The sequence below is a fragment of the Periplaneta americana genome, chromosome 5, assembly GCF_040183065.1.
Source record: "Periplaneta americana isolate PAMFEO1 chromosome 5, P.americana_PAMFEO1_priV1, whole genome shotgun sequence".
Lineage (NCBI taxonomy): Eukaryota > Metazoa > Arthropoda > Insecta > Blattodea > Blattidae > Periplaneta > Periplaneta americana.
In genome coordinates, this window is record NC_091121.1 from 156,975,872 (window position 1) to 156,990,584 (window position 14,713).

Genomic DNA, 14,713 nt, shown 5'->3' on the forward strand with positions numbered 1-14,713 from the left:
TTTTATAGTGACTATTACACTTTTACTACGTCACACTACTTTTGACCAATAAAACGGTACGAAAGGACGTCTTTCAACCAATCATGGCTGCTTACCGCACAATTTTATCGCGTCCCTAGTATTGTTTAATTTTATCGCGTCCCTAGCATTTGTTTATTTTTATCACTACCCTAGCATTTGTTTCTTTGTTTGTCAACATTTCAAGCTGCACTGGTCTGGACGTCAAAAAACAGAAAATTACAAACCACTCCAGTCGATGCACAGCACTTTCAAATATGACTCGCATTGGCATTCAAGAACAAGAATTAATGAAGATCACTGGTCATATAGGAAGAGCACCATTCGGAAATCTTGAATAATTTGAGGGATACACCATGTACATCAACGAGTTCACTTCTTTTACGCACACGTCCAATATAACATCAACTGAACCACCAACCACTAAAACATTCAAATCTGAAAATTGTACTTTCAATACTGCAATTGTTTCTTTTAAAATTATTCATGTTTATTTTTTATTTCATCATCGTTAATTAAAACGTTTCTTGTTTATTTCATCATCCCTAATTAAAACTTTTCTAACACTTGTTTATATTATTTAGGTTATGTTTGTTATAGCTTCTGCTGTATGATATTATGGATAGTCACATATCAGAGATTGTTTAATACTAAGATTTATTGAAAATCATCTGTCAAGTGATGTTGATTACTGGGATCCGGATGATTGAAGTCGAATGCAAATGTTTTAATAAAAATGAAACTGAATCAACAAAGCCTTCTTGACCAGTAACCGTGGTTTTTCAAGAAATGAATTTAATTCATATATTATTATTTATATTTCTATCTTTTTAGTTTTTATTTTATTAATATAAATATTAGTTAATGGAAGATTTTAACTTCTTTCTTATGCTTTCAAAACATATACTTTTCTTTAAAGCTTTTTAACTTTAATAATTTAAGTTATCTCGTCCACAGAGTGAAACATAATCACAAAACACTACTGCCATCTAACGTATTGTTCAGATGGTACAATAATACATTTGAAGACAGTTGTATTTTATTAAGTCAATTACTTCTAATCTTTATATACTTTCTTCTAATCGTGTGTTAGTCAAATCCCACTCGAGTTTTGATTTTCTCTAGATAAATCAAAACCTCTAGTGAGATTACTGTTGATAATCTTCTAATTATACCGGTGTAGTAGGCCTATATGCATAAGTAATGTGATATCAAATCGGATTTACTTGTTAGAAATTTAGACCTTCAAGAAAAGACAATGATCTCATAAGCCGAATACAAAGTACGCAGCTCTGACGTTCCATGGTAACCACAGCCGGGGCTTGGATTGCGCACAGCTCATTCGTAAGCCTTGTAAAACACAAACTACAACTTCCTTCTGCTTTTTTTTCTTTAGTTGTTATTGTGAAAAGTAATAGAATACTCAGTGAAGAATCCTTTAGTCAATTACAGAGGAATATTTCAATTTTACTGAGGTGATTTTTTAATGGAAGACACACCCACGTGAATGTTTTTTTATAGGTAGAAACATGAAGTAAAAAATACGTATAGTAACGTTTTTTTTTTTCGAAGACCCACAAGTCTGGAGATTAATAGGTCAAGCTTTTCGTTTATTATGTGTATGCTGTATTGTCTCAGTACAGATGGGCTGATATAATAAATGGAAAATGTATCGTATTTTTCATAAAATAAACTAATACAACAATGAAACACGGCGTGCATCCTGCCAGCATCTCCACCACCTGCCTAACGCAGGTGTCACAGAAGTTATCGCACCCTCACGGCGCTGTTATAATAAATAACACGGCAGTGTAGCAGCTTTATCTTGCAATTTTTACAAGTCATAACAAGCATGCTAACGCTCTGACAGTGTTCAGTCGACTAATGGTATTATAAGACAACGAACTGAATTGTTCAGATCCTGATCAGTAAAACGAAAATAATTACTAAGGAGCGGATTCCTATGTAATTAAAAATTATTTTTGCGTGTGATAGAACACAATTAACAAAGTTAAAAATTTCGAACATAAAGTTCCAAGTTTGAAAATCGAATTTTATTTCACATAAAAACACATTTTCACAAAAAAATTATTTAAATACATATATTCAGGAAATCTATTATAAACACATAAATCTTAGAGTTTTTTAACTTAAACAATTTTTTACAAGAACTTTTAAACATTTTAAAACTAAATCAATTATGTAACTCAGAAGTACTTTATCTTTTTAAAAATTCTTGGTTGCTTCGTGTTTCTAAGCGCTGTGTGGTGTATCCGTGATCCATTTTTGCAATAGTATCGCCACAAGTTCTGAGAACTGCTAGGCAGCATATCAGTGTTATTATTTATTAGAGAATATGGACAAGGAGGAGAGATCTTGCAACACATAATTAGGAATGTTTATTGTTGCTGAAGATGATTTCATTCCACGCTTTGTTTGTAAAACACAACAGATAAGAGCTCGGGTATGAACATTATTTAATTTAAACAAATCTCTCGCCTCTCGCTCATGTCCATCAAATAAGGCAATACGTCTTGTTGTGATTCCCTGTTATCGGGCTTCGTCAATCGATATTCTTCAAGATATACTGAAAATGGTTGTTTAAAAAACGATTTGGCTTTCCTATTAGCAACTCTAAGCTTTTTGTGTGACTCCATAAAAAACTCGAAACATCCAAAAACCTGTTGTCTGAAACAGGGAGGTGCGTGCCATGGAAATTAAACTAGACCCGCTACCAGGTTCAGAAGTACAAGTACTAAGGGACAAATTCCAGAATGTGTTTGGGAAACACAGTGGATATAAAAAAATGTGTAAATATGCTCAAGTAATAGAGGCTGTGCCTGTAGGTGAAATTGACGGGTGTATGTGTTTGTGACATTCCTCTCTTTAAATATGCACGTCTGACGTCCTGTGATGTGGAAAGATCGTTTTCACAATATAAGTCGTCGTTCAGAGATAACCGGCATGCATTTGTGATGGAGAATTTGGAAACGACCTTTGTTGTTCACTGCAATTCTCGGCCAACTACTAGCACTCAAGTGTGGTTGGTGAGTATCTAGTAACTTTTTTTTCCAAGCTAAGTAAGGTATTTTTTAAATATTTAAAAATATATATATATATATATATTTTTTTATTTTTAGCAAATATTTTCGTACTTTTTAGCACATAAAAAATAAATATATTTAAACTTTTTAGCACATAAAAATCCGCTCCCTACTAATTACTGTTCCCGCATGCCACTGTCAACAGTTTCGCTGCTAGCATACGGGGTTTGTGGGTTCAAACTCGGCACAAAGATGATCGATTTATTAAGGACAATAAAAATCACTAACATGGCTCCTGTAGCGGGCTCGTCATTCCGCAGAATCGGGTTTGATCCCAGAAGTTGCTTGAAATACATAGATATTAGTGATGAACAATGGGAGGAGGACGAGAGGAGAGGGGAGCAGAGGAGAGGAGAGGAGAGAAGACGAGAGTAGAGGAAATGTGAGAGAAGAGAAGGGAGGACCAGAAATTGTGGGAGGGGAGGGGAGAGGAGAGGAGAAGGAAGGGGCAGAGGAGAAGGAAGGGGAGGGGATGAACGAATCGGGGAGGGGAGGGGAAGGGAAGGGAAGGGTAGGGTAGGGAAGGGAAGGGAAGGGAGAAAAAAAAAGGGTAATACTGTCACCGAATCGAGAGATACAATAGGTCTACTTGTAAAATTATGGGTAATACTCATATTCTCGCCTAAGAAACATGAATCACCGAAATATATTTTTTCAGACTCTGAAAATTTCAGCGATCTCTGAGCTCGAATCAGGATAGCAGGAAAATATATCTTCACATTGTTGCAAAGGTTCTGAACGTTTCTACAAGCTAGATATAAAACGTAGAAAGGAATACAAACTGAGTTAACAATAATATACAAACCGCTATTATAAAGATAGATACACTGGCGTCGAAAGATATTGACCCTACTAATCGATAGTGATCGTCAATTAATTTGTTGGTGTAAGTGTGGCTTCTTTAGTTGTTACTTCTATGACTAGATGGCGAAGATAACAGTCAGTGTCGCCAATCGTATCCTATATAAATATATCCGCATTATAGATTTCAATATTTTTATCCCTCTCCGCTGATTGTACAACAACACTGGAAACCGCTGATATTGTTAATTATGATACTAATTTATGCTTAATCTACGTAATTGTCCCGACACTTTTCAGACTTATCCCGTCGTTAGAAAGTTCGCTTACACGATCATAAAATCGTAGGTCTTTGAACCTAAGTTTATTGTTTATTGTTAGTGAAATAATATGTACAAAAATACAGTCTTAATTCTTCCCTGAAGGAGTAAAAACTCGTGCCCAGGGAGTTATCTAAACACATACTTAACACAAACAAAGATAATTATTTGACACAAAGTGGGTCAAGAAAAAAATTATAAGAATAAATTAACTTTAAAAATACAATTTCAATTTTAACAATGTAAATCATACAAATACATACACATATTAAATCAACATACAATCTTTAACAATTAAATTCCTAACGCTATTTTTAAAATTTCTGATACTAAAATTTTCCAAATGTGGGTATTTTTCAATTATTTTATTATATGACCTTGGATCAAAATAGATACCATGGCTAAGAGCTGTGCTTATGAAACACTTTGGTTCTAGTCGTAGGCCCTATAAAATCGCATCTTTTAGTTTCATATTTATGATAATACAATTTGAATTTATTACGATTTTTATGTATGGAGTTTAATAAGGATATATAATAAATCTGCTTAATTTTCAAAACATTAAAATCAGTGAACAAAAAGCTCGGATGAGTAATCAATTTGTTTATTAAGGCATATTTTAATTGTTCTTTTCTGAATAAGTATTAGTGGAGTGAGATTAGAATTACAAGCATTTACCTGAAATTCGTCTTACGGTAGGAAAACCTCGTGAAACTCCAACTACGTAATTAACCTAGGCAGGGTTCAAGTCCACGTCGGAGCGCAAGCTGGCCTCCACTTGATATATTGTTACTTCGCGATTCAAGCTTAAAAGGAGCGCGGTACGAGTAATGTGAAAATTAATTATTTCAAGCCAAGGTCCGCTTAAAATAGTTACACGTGTTGCTCGAAGCCACGTGTGTGCGTGCAATGCGTTTCCCGTTACTATATTATAGAACGCCGTCCTTGGGCACCCGGCTTTCGTAACAGTTGGTCCACACAACGCCTTCGCTCGTCTCTACAGGTTCAACCGTATCGACGTGCAAGCGCTGTTACACGAAAGCTGATGCCTTCAGCAGTATCGATATCGTATGGTTCTTTCAGACGTCTAGACAAGGGATCAGCAAAACTGGAGTGAAGTGTCAGAAAGTGTGGCACTACAGCTACTCAGAGACTTGCCAGATGTCAAGTTATTTCTCGTTGTTTTTATGAGATAATCTTTAGAAAGGTCCCATAAAAGCACACTGATACATAATTACCATCATTAACATCATTGTTATTGTCATCATCAAAATCTGCCACGAAGGGTTAGTTTACTGAGTCTGTTTCGGCGTCAGTGCCACCCTTCCTCGGTTTGCGCATTGAGTACCACGTTCCAAGAGTGTAATAGGCCTATTCGAGTATCGTTCTCCATTCTTACCATTTCGGGCACCTCATATTCTCAGTTTTGTTGCTATCTATATTTCATATTGTTTTACAAACATACCGCAGTCCTAGTTGGTGTTTCCTTCTACAATTTTATCTTGCTCTGTAGAACCACTGCAAGGATCATCGTGCTGAGCACAAGTTACTCCCGTTGTGATTGGCCCTTCTTGGGTTGTCACGCTACGGATTACTTATTTATTATTTTGTAGAACCAATAACTGAATGTATAAATTTCATCTTTGAGACAGTTATAGAGATTTGATAGCCGTTCCAAATAGGGTTTAATAATCGGCCTCCTAACCAATTCTAAAAGAATATTTATGTTTAATTCAATTTTTGCTTTAATAGAAACCCTAGTTAGGTAGGCTATCATTGAAAAATTTATCGGAAATGCAACAAACAATTTAGGCTACAACACAAATTACATTTTATAAGGAATATAAATGATGATTAATTATGAAAATCGATGACTTCAGTGCAGTGGAGGATATCACCTCCAGGGTGCTGTCAGCAACTTTTAATTTCGGAAGACTTCTAAGGACTCCCGTGGCATTGTGCCTCTAGCCCCAATCATAATTCCTATAAGTCCTATCCACGTCTTGATGTTATATATTTGGTCCCCAAATCACTGCAGCATGGGAGATAAATTGCCCGTTTTTCTTTGCAGATTTCTCTAGGTTGTTCCTCGGTGTTCTCAAAACGGACTGTGGGATCTAGAATGAGTCCACAATTTTTTTTCGGTCTATAACAGGCCTGCAGAACTCGCAAGTAGGGGAAATATGACGTCAGCCTCACTCCACTTCAATTGGGGATGATCGACTTCCGCCGCGAGAATGAATGTTGATGCAGCCGAGCGTAACTAGAACGCCATGACCGCACAGGTAGAAAAGGTGGGTGGGGTAAGAAAGGGAAGGAAAGCAGTCGCTCTCAGGAGCTACAGTCCTGCAGGTCTGGTCTATAATAATGATATCTGCTCTTCGAGTTGATCCGTCAGCGGAAAGGCACCCAATTTCCTCGTACACCTCATGCTTATCAGCCCGGCGAAGTTCACTGGCAATCATGGGGCGAATTTTATTACGACGGTCAATTCTCAGTACAGGCAAAAACCCAGTACATGTGCTAAGGTTTCTTGCTCATCGCATCTTCTGCAATGGGTAGTACCAAGACTTCTGCGTGGAAGGATTCTGACTGGAATAACGTTGCAGCTCATTTTGACCACTTCAGTCCATTGGCTGCAGGAGAGATCCTTCTTGCTGGAAATCCATGCATTCCCTTTCTTTCAGTGGAAATAGAATGTGATAACTTTCCCTTTTCCAGAAACTTCACTCCGTTTCTTAAAGGAGGCCTCATATCTTGTTGCTTCAAGCTCTATAACCCTAAATCACAGAGTAATACCGCAATTTTAAATATTCTAGGAAATTATAATTGAATTTCTTTTTCCTCTTTTTCTTAAAGACTGATTTTATTGTTATAAAAATATCCAGACATCTTGCTATTGTGTTTATGTATTATTAGCATACACAAATAAAATGCTTCATCATTTTGTTTCCTAATACTATTTTCATCTTTTATGATTTTGATTTCATTTTTACATAGCCTACTATATTTTCAAACATATTTGCACAAAATGTCGGCGAAAGTTATTAGATTTAAACGACTATAAAAGTGGACCTCGTTATTCGAATAGGAAACTAACGCATCCTCCAAACAGTAATTCAGTCATTTTGGAAAACGAAGTAGTCTACTGCAGGAAGGTCGAGATGTTGGTGAAGGGATGCAGTAAGGATCGAAACTAGTTGTTTCTAGAAAAACAGACATACTGTATAAGGTAAAGTATTGCCACCGTCTGCCGAGAATATCTAAAAATTATTTGTATTAAAAAGATAAACTTTAGTGAATGTATTAACACATTAAAAGAACTGTACCAAAAATCAAATCTCTACCCCAAAAAATTTGGAAAATTTATATTCCACTATAGCCACCCTTTAAAAAATAAGATAAAAGGCGTAGTCCATTTAAGTATAGCTTCTCCCAAAAGTTTGAGGACACCCTTCAAAAGTTTCACTCCTGACTTTATACTTATACTCATATGAAACCTCATGATCTTTATGCAGGGAACAAATGTCTGTTGAAAATTAAGTTTTTACTTTACACCCAATCTCTCTACCTTTAAACTGTGGATTATGCGTATAACAATTTTTCTGTGTGAAAACTTATTGAAAAATTACATTTTTTATAGGAAAAAATAATTACTCTAGAATGAGTATACTTAGATCAGTGAATTTTGGGATAGAATTAGGGTATCTGAAATGTCTCTTGTGCAATTATCACTTTTTATTTTAAAAATTTGTGACGCTAGTTTACACATTATAATCCAGATTTTTTTCTTGTATTTGGGAAAAAATTGCCAGTTTCTAAAATTCTCTTGAGTTTGAAATTCTTAGCAAATTGATCAGGGACCGCCACTGTCATTTACATCATAACTAGACAGTGGATGCTGGATGACTTGTCGTTGAATGTAGGTGCACATTTACTATATGTTACATTTTTTCATTCAGACCATTGACTCAACAGGTTTTAGACGTAAACAGACGACGTCAAAATTCTATTGTATCTCCGTACAGTCAGAAGGAAAAGAAAAATAACGTACTTTACTACTGTAGCACATACCTTGCAAGTTCAGTCCTCGTCATCATTGATGCAATTACTAGCGTTGCAGTAAACGACGATATATTCTCGTAAGTTGTCGAAGCTGAATCGTCTTCGCCTATCGCTTAAACAGTTTTTATATCGAGAGAATTTCTGGAGAAAAACTCTAAAATGGGGATCACTCAATTTCTTTAGAGGAATATTTGTACTGAGCATCATGTTGCACGTGTCGTTTAGACCCGCACAACTAAATGATGATGATGATGATGATGATGATGATGATGATGATGATGATGATGATGGTTCCTCAATGTGCAATGTGGACCGGGGTTCCTTCGTTATGTACGCTGCTGTATTCGTCAGGTACACAAAAGACGAACGACGCGGCACGTGCCATATACTCCGATACGAAAGAACTTCACTTTTCCTTAAGTCATCCCGCATCCATTGTCTAACCATAACATTGCGAGTTGGTAAAAACTTTTCAATCAGCTTATTCCCTCCATTTTAGTAAACAGCTGTGGAGTTTGTTACAAATATGGAAAGGTTAGATTTATTTCTTGGAAAAAAAAAAAAAAAAAAGTGAAAATTAGTCGAAATTCAGTGAGTATGGACATGAAGTGACAGATTATTGTAATATGCAAGAATGACTTGAGATAATACCTAGGGATACGGTGTATTACCATAACTATGTATACTGTCATAAAAGACATAATTTCCATTCAAGGACTAGCTCCTTTGACCCGTACCGTCCATACTGTCATGAAGACCATGAATCAATAACAGACAATAAAACATTACGAGCCGTATTCATAGACATTCTTAGTGCGGGCTTCCGGTGGATGATCAGCGAACTAACGTTTTTCGTATTCATAAACCAGTGTTAGCGATATGATATAATATGAATCCTGTACAAGTAATCAGTCGATAGCCGAGGCTAGTTTAGCACGCTCGTAGAGCGGGCTAGCGAAATGTCTATGAATAGCACCCTACCAGACTCCGTGTTCATGCAGTCAGCAGAGTGCAAGGTGGAACTGTAACGCAATATAGGTCAAACATAAAACATTGGACATATTCATAGTCACTTCCTACTACAAAATGAATCAAAGACCATTGGACTTGTAACTGAAAAGATAGTCTCTTATGCTACAGGGGACAACCGTAAAGTATCTTTTATTAAAGTACTTTCCCAAATAGCTTACACGATAAGACTGAGGCGTTTACCGGTCATAGTTCACTCATTTAAATTAATGCTGACGCCAAGGCTTGACGTTCATTCTCGATGTCCGCTTAAGGGGAGAGGACGGTATTTTTTGGTAAAACTGAGTAAATTTTCAAAAAGAAAACAATAATTCTTTAAAATACTCTGTGATGTGTAGAATACATTGCACAATATTTTGTGGGTATTTATGCCCTTATCGGATGTTGAGACACCATTTTTAGTCCTTCTGCACTCTGGGTTTTTAAATCACATGCCCCTTTGATTGTTGTTTCCGTTAACTTAATTTTTTTGGCACATTGTCAGACAAAAATGGATATAATTTCCGAACTGTTAAAGATATATACATTAAATTTATAACACACATTCTATAGACTACTAGGAAACTTTTCTCTGTAACAGAATTTTGCTAATTAATTTCATTTTAAAAATATGTCTATCTGTATGCGGAAAAAGTAAATCAATAAATGTTCTTAAAATTTAATTGTTTATTTTACTAATGTAGGGACTAATATAAAAATTCTGTTATAGACAGTTTGTAGAGCATGCTTTTATAAGTAAAATGTGTAAACACGTTTGAATTTATCTTTAAAAATGGCATATATATATATATATATATATATATATATATATATATATATATATATATATATCGGTTTTAGTAAAATCCTGCACTCAGAATACTTTCTTTTTTTCAAATCTGGGCCCAAAATAATTTTTGTTTGTTTGTTTTTTTTTTTTTTTTCAAAATATTTATGTTTGCTTGAGTTGCTATACCCATGAACTCTATACATAAAAAAAAATAAAATTTTACAACAAATAAGTAAAAAGTTTCTAAAAAATACCGTCCTCTCCCCTTAATACATGACAAAAATACTTACGCTACTTTTAGTAGCTGACGGTGAGTGGCTTACCTTCAGGTTTTCACATGATCGGTCGGTCACTCAATGTGAATCGCAGTTTACTGTCTGTGCGACCTTGACTGATGTGAGGGTCTTTGTGCCATGACAGTGATTAATGATCCAGAGTCCTTAAACCCGTAATTTTTATTCTATTGATCGACTAGCCTATCTAATGTAATAGAGGAAGACTACAATAAAGAGAGCCACACCTGTTACACTATCGCATCTATATCATTAACGTGAGTTCATTTACTTATCGCAATTACGACCTCTCCTTAAAAAATAACAATTTAATCCAACGTGATATTCTATTAGGTCCACACCTGTGGAGTAAAGGGTTAGCGCGTCTGGCCGCGAAACCAGGTGGCCCGGGTTCGAATCCCGGTCGGGGCAACTTACCTGGTTAAGATTTTTCCGGGGTTTTCCTTCAACCCAATATCAGCAAATGCTGGGCAACTTACGGTGCTGGACCCGGACTCATTTCACCGGCATTATCACCATTTCATTCAGACGCTAAATAACCTGAGATGTTGATACAGCGTCGTAGAATAACCTACTAAAAAAATTCTATTAATGCCAATGGTAGCAAAAATGATGGTGGATTTAAGTAATGGTGGTGGTGATGGTGTTAAATCTAGTCATTGTAGTAATGATTTCAAAGGTGGCAATGGTAGTGATGGTGATTTATTTGAATGTTGGTGATATTGTGACTTGAATGTTGGCAATGATGATATTAATGACAGTGGTGGTGATTTGGGTGATAATGATGGTGATTTCAATGTCAATGATGGTAGTGGCGGTAATGGTAGTGGTGATGATTTGAATGATAGTTTTGTAGCAGTGGTGATTTGAATGTTAATGGTAGTAGTGGTAGCGATGGTGATAGTGGTGTTTGAATGTTAATTATGGTAGTGGTAGTGATGATGTTGGTGGTGATTGGAGTGTTAATTATAGTATTGGCAGTAATGGTGGTGGTGGTGATTTGATGCTAATTAATGGTATTGGTAGTGATGGTGGCGGTGGTGATTTGAATGTTATTGTAATTATGACAGTGGTAGTGATGGTGGCGGTGGTGATTGAATGTTAATGATGGTAGTCAAATTATGGTGGCGGTGGTGATTTGAATGTTATTGTAATTATGACAGTGATAGTGATGGTGGCGGTGGTGATTTGAATGTTATTGTAATTATGACAGTGGTAGTGATGGTGGCGGTGGTGATTTGAATGTTATTGTAATTATGACAGTGGTAGTGACGGTGGCGGTGGTGATTTGAATGTTACTGTAATTATGACAGTGGTAGTGACAGTGGCGGTGGTGATTTGAATGTTATTGTAATTATGACAGTGGTAGTGATGGTGGCGGTGGTGATTTGAATGTTATTGTAATTATGACAGTGGTAGTGACGGTGGCGGTGGTGATTTGAATGTTAATGATGGTAGTCAAATTATGGTGGCGGTGGTGATTGAATGTTAATGATGGTAGTCAAATTATGGTGGCGGTGGTGATTGAATGTTAATGATGGTAGTCAAATTATGGTGGCGGTGGTGATTGAATGTTAATGATGGTAGTCAAATTATGGTGGCGGTGGTGATTTGAATGTTGTTGTAATTATGACAGTGGTAGTGACGGTGGCGGTGGTGATTTGAATGTTATTGTAATTATGACAGTGGTAGTGACGGTGGCGGTGGTGATTTGAATGTTATTGTAATTATGACAGTGGTAGTGATGGTGGCGGTGGTGATTTGAATGTTATTGTAATTATGACAGTGGTAGTGACGGTGGCGGTGGTGATTTGAATGTTAATGATGGTAGTCAAATTATGGTGGCGGTGGTGATTGAATGTTAATGATGGTAGTCAAATTATGGTGGCGGTGGTGATTTGAATGTTATTGTAATTATGACAGTGGTAGTGACGGTGGCGGTGGTGATTTGAATGTTAATGATGGTAGTCAAATTATGGTGGCGGTGGTGATTGAATGTTAATGATGGTAGTCAAATTATGGTGGCGGTGGTGATTGAATGTTAATGATGGTAGTCAAATTATGGTGGCGGTGGTGATTTGAATGTTATTGTAATTATGACAGTGGTAGTGACGGTGGCGGTGGTGATTTGAATGTTATTGTAATTATGACAGTGGTAGTGATGGTGGCGGTGGTGATTTGAATGTTATTGTAATTATGACAGTGGTAGTGACGGTGGCGGTGGTGATTTGAATGTTAATGATGGTAGTCAAATTATGGTGGCGGTGGTGATTGAATGTTAATGATGGTAGTCAAATTATGGTGGCGGTGGTGATTTGAATGTTATTGTAATTATGACAGTGGTAGTGACGGTGGCGGTGGTGATTTGAATGTTATTGTAATTATGACAGTGGTAGTGACGGTGGCGGTGGTGATTTGAATGTTAATGATGGTAGTCAAATTATGGTGGCGGTGGTGATTGAATGTTAATGATGGTAGTCAAATTATGGTGGCGGTGGTGATTGAATGTTAATGATGGTAGTCAAATTATGGTGGCGGTGGTGATTTGAATGTTATTGTAATTATGACAGTGGTAGTGACGGTGGCGGTGGTGATTTGAATGTTATTGTAATTATGACAGTGGTAGTGATGGTGGCGGTGGTGATTTGAATGTTATTGTAATTATGACAGTGGTAGTGACGGTGGCGGTGGTGATTTGAATGTTAATGATGGTAGTCAAATTATGGTGGCGGTGGTGATTGAATGTTAATGATGGTAGTCAAATTATGGTGGCGGTGGTGATTTGAATGTTATTGTAATTATGACAGTGGTAGTGACGGTGGCGGTGGTGATTGAATGTTAATGATGGTAGTCAAATGATGATGGCGGTGGTGATTTGAATGTAATGATGGTAGTGGTAATCATGGTGGCGGTAGTGAATTGAATGTTAATGATGGTAGTGGTAATTGTTATAGTGATATTGTTAATGGTGGGGTTGCAGTGCTATTAATGGCGTGATGACAGTGGTAGTGAGATTGTTGGTGGCGATGGCAACAGTAGTAATGGGGATGGTGACAGTAGTCTAGTGATGGCATTGGTAGTAGACTGGGAATGATGGTAGTGGTAGTCGAAAAATCGAAAATCGAAAAATCGAAAGAGAATTGGGAGGACAAATTTAAAAGGTACGCAAAACGCGTCCTTGCAAGGGGTTGGGGGCTGTACAAAACTAAATATGTGAGCTCCAAGCCTGTTGGCCACTAGTCTCACTCCGGATTACGCTGCTCCCCTGAAGGAGCTCTAGAAAATTTTGAAGGGGAAGCCGAAATTGGACGTAACCTCTTAGGTACCACATACGCGAGGGGGACTGAGTTTTGATCAAGTGATCACGGAACGGGGCGAGGAGGAGTTGGCTGGTGTTTGCCGTTAGGATGGCAAGACGCTGTCATCTGTTGTTCGATGACAAAGCATGTGAAGGCCGTCGGAAGAAGCGCCGTGAAATCTAAATCTGCAATTTGAGAGGTCCCTGTCCTTTCAATTTGCGACTAATTGAGTGACCTCGTATATTTAATAGACAATTTATAGTATCTGAACTAGGGCATACGTCGTTTATAATAAGGGGGGAATATATATGGGGAAGGGCATATAGGTCCGTGGCCCATTTCTTATAGGGCTCATCCCGACATTTGTCTTACGCCTGAGGAAAACCACGGAATACCTTAGGCAAGATGAGTTGTCTCATGTATAAGAGACTAGCCAATTTGGCTATTATGTAGGAGGTGATTGTTGTCATGAGCCTTGTTGAATCGTCTCAATTTTGAGACAAGCCATTTGGCTATATGATGGCTCAATTACGAAGAGGGGGGAGAGATGTAATTGTTAATTAATTTAAAGTAATTAGTGAGATTTATGGGGATATGAGTGCAGGTCCGTGGCCCATTTCTTTTAGGGCTCATCCCGACATTTGTCTTAGCGCCTTAGGAAAACCACGGAAAAACCTTAGGCAGGTAGTGGTAGTGGTAATAATGACAATTATATTACTAGTGGTGGAGTTGCAGTGATATTAACGGCTATGATGACAGTGGGATTGCTGGTGGCGATGGTAACAGTATTGTAGTGATGATATTGGTAATGGGGACTTTTCAGAGTAATTCTGTATTTATGTTCAAAGACTGGAACCTCATAACGGGCACCAATAAGGCATCAGTCATGAGGCAACTAATCCAGGAGATAATAGGAGCAGGCAGATTAATTTAAAGTTTATTAATGCCTTATCACTCGTATAATTGCATGCACTCATATTTTCCTAAAATAACTTACACCTATTCCATGAGCTCA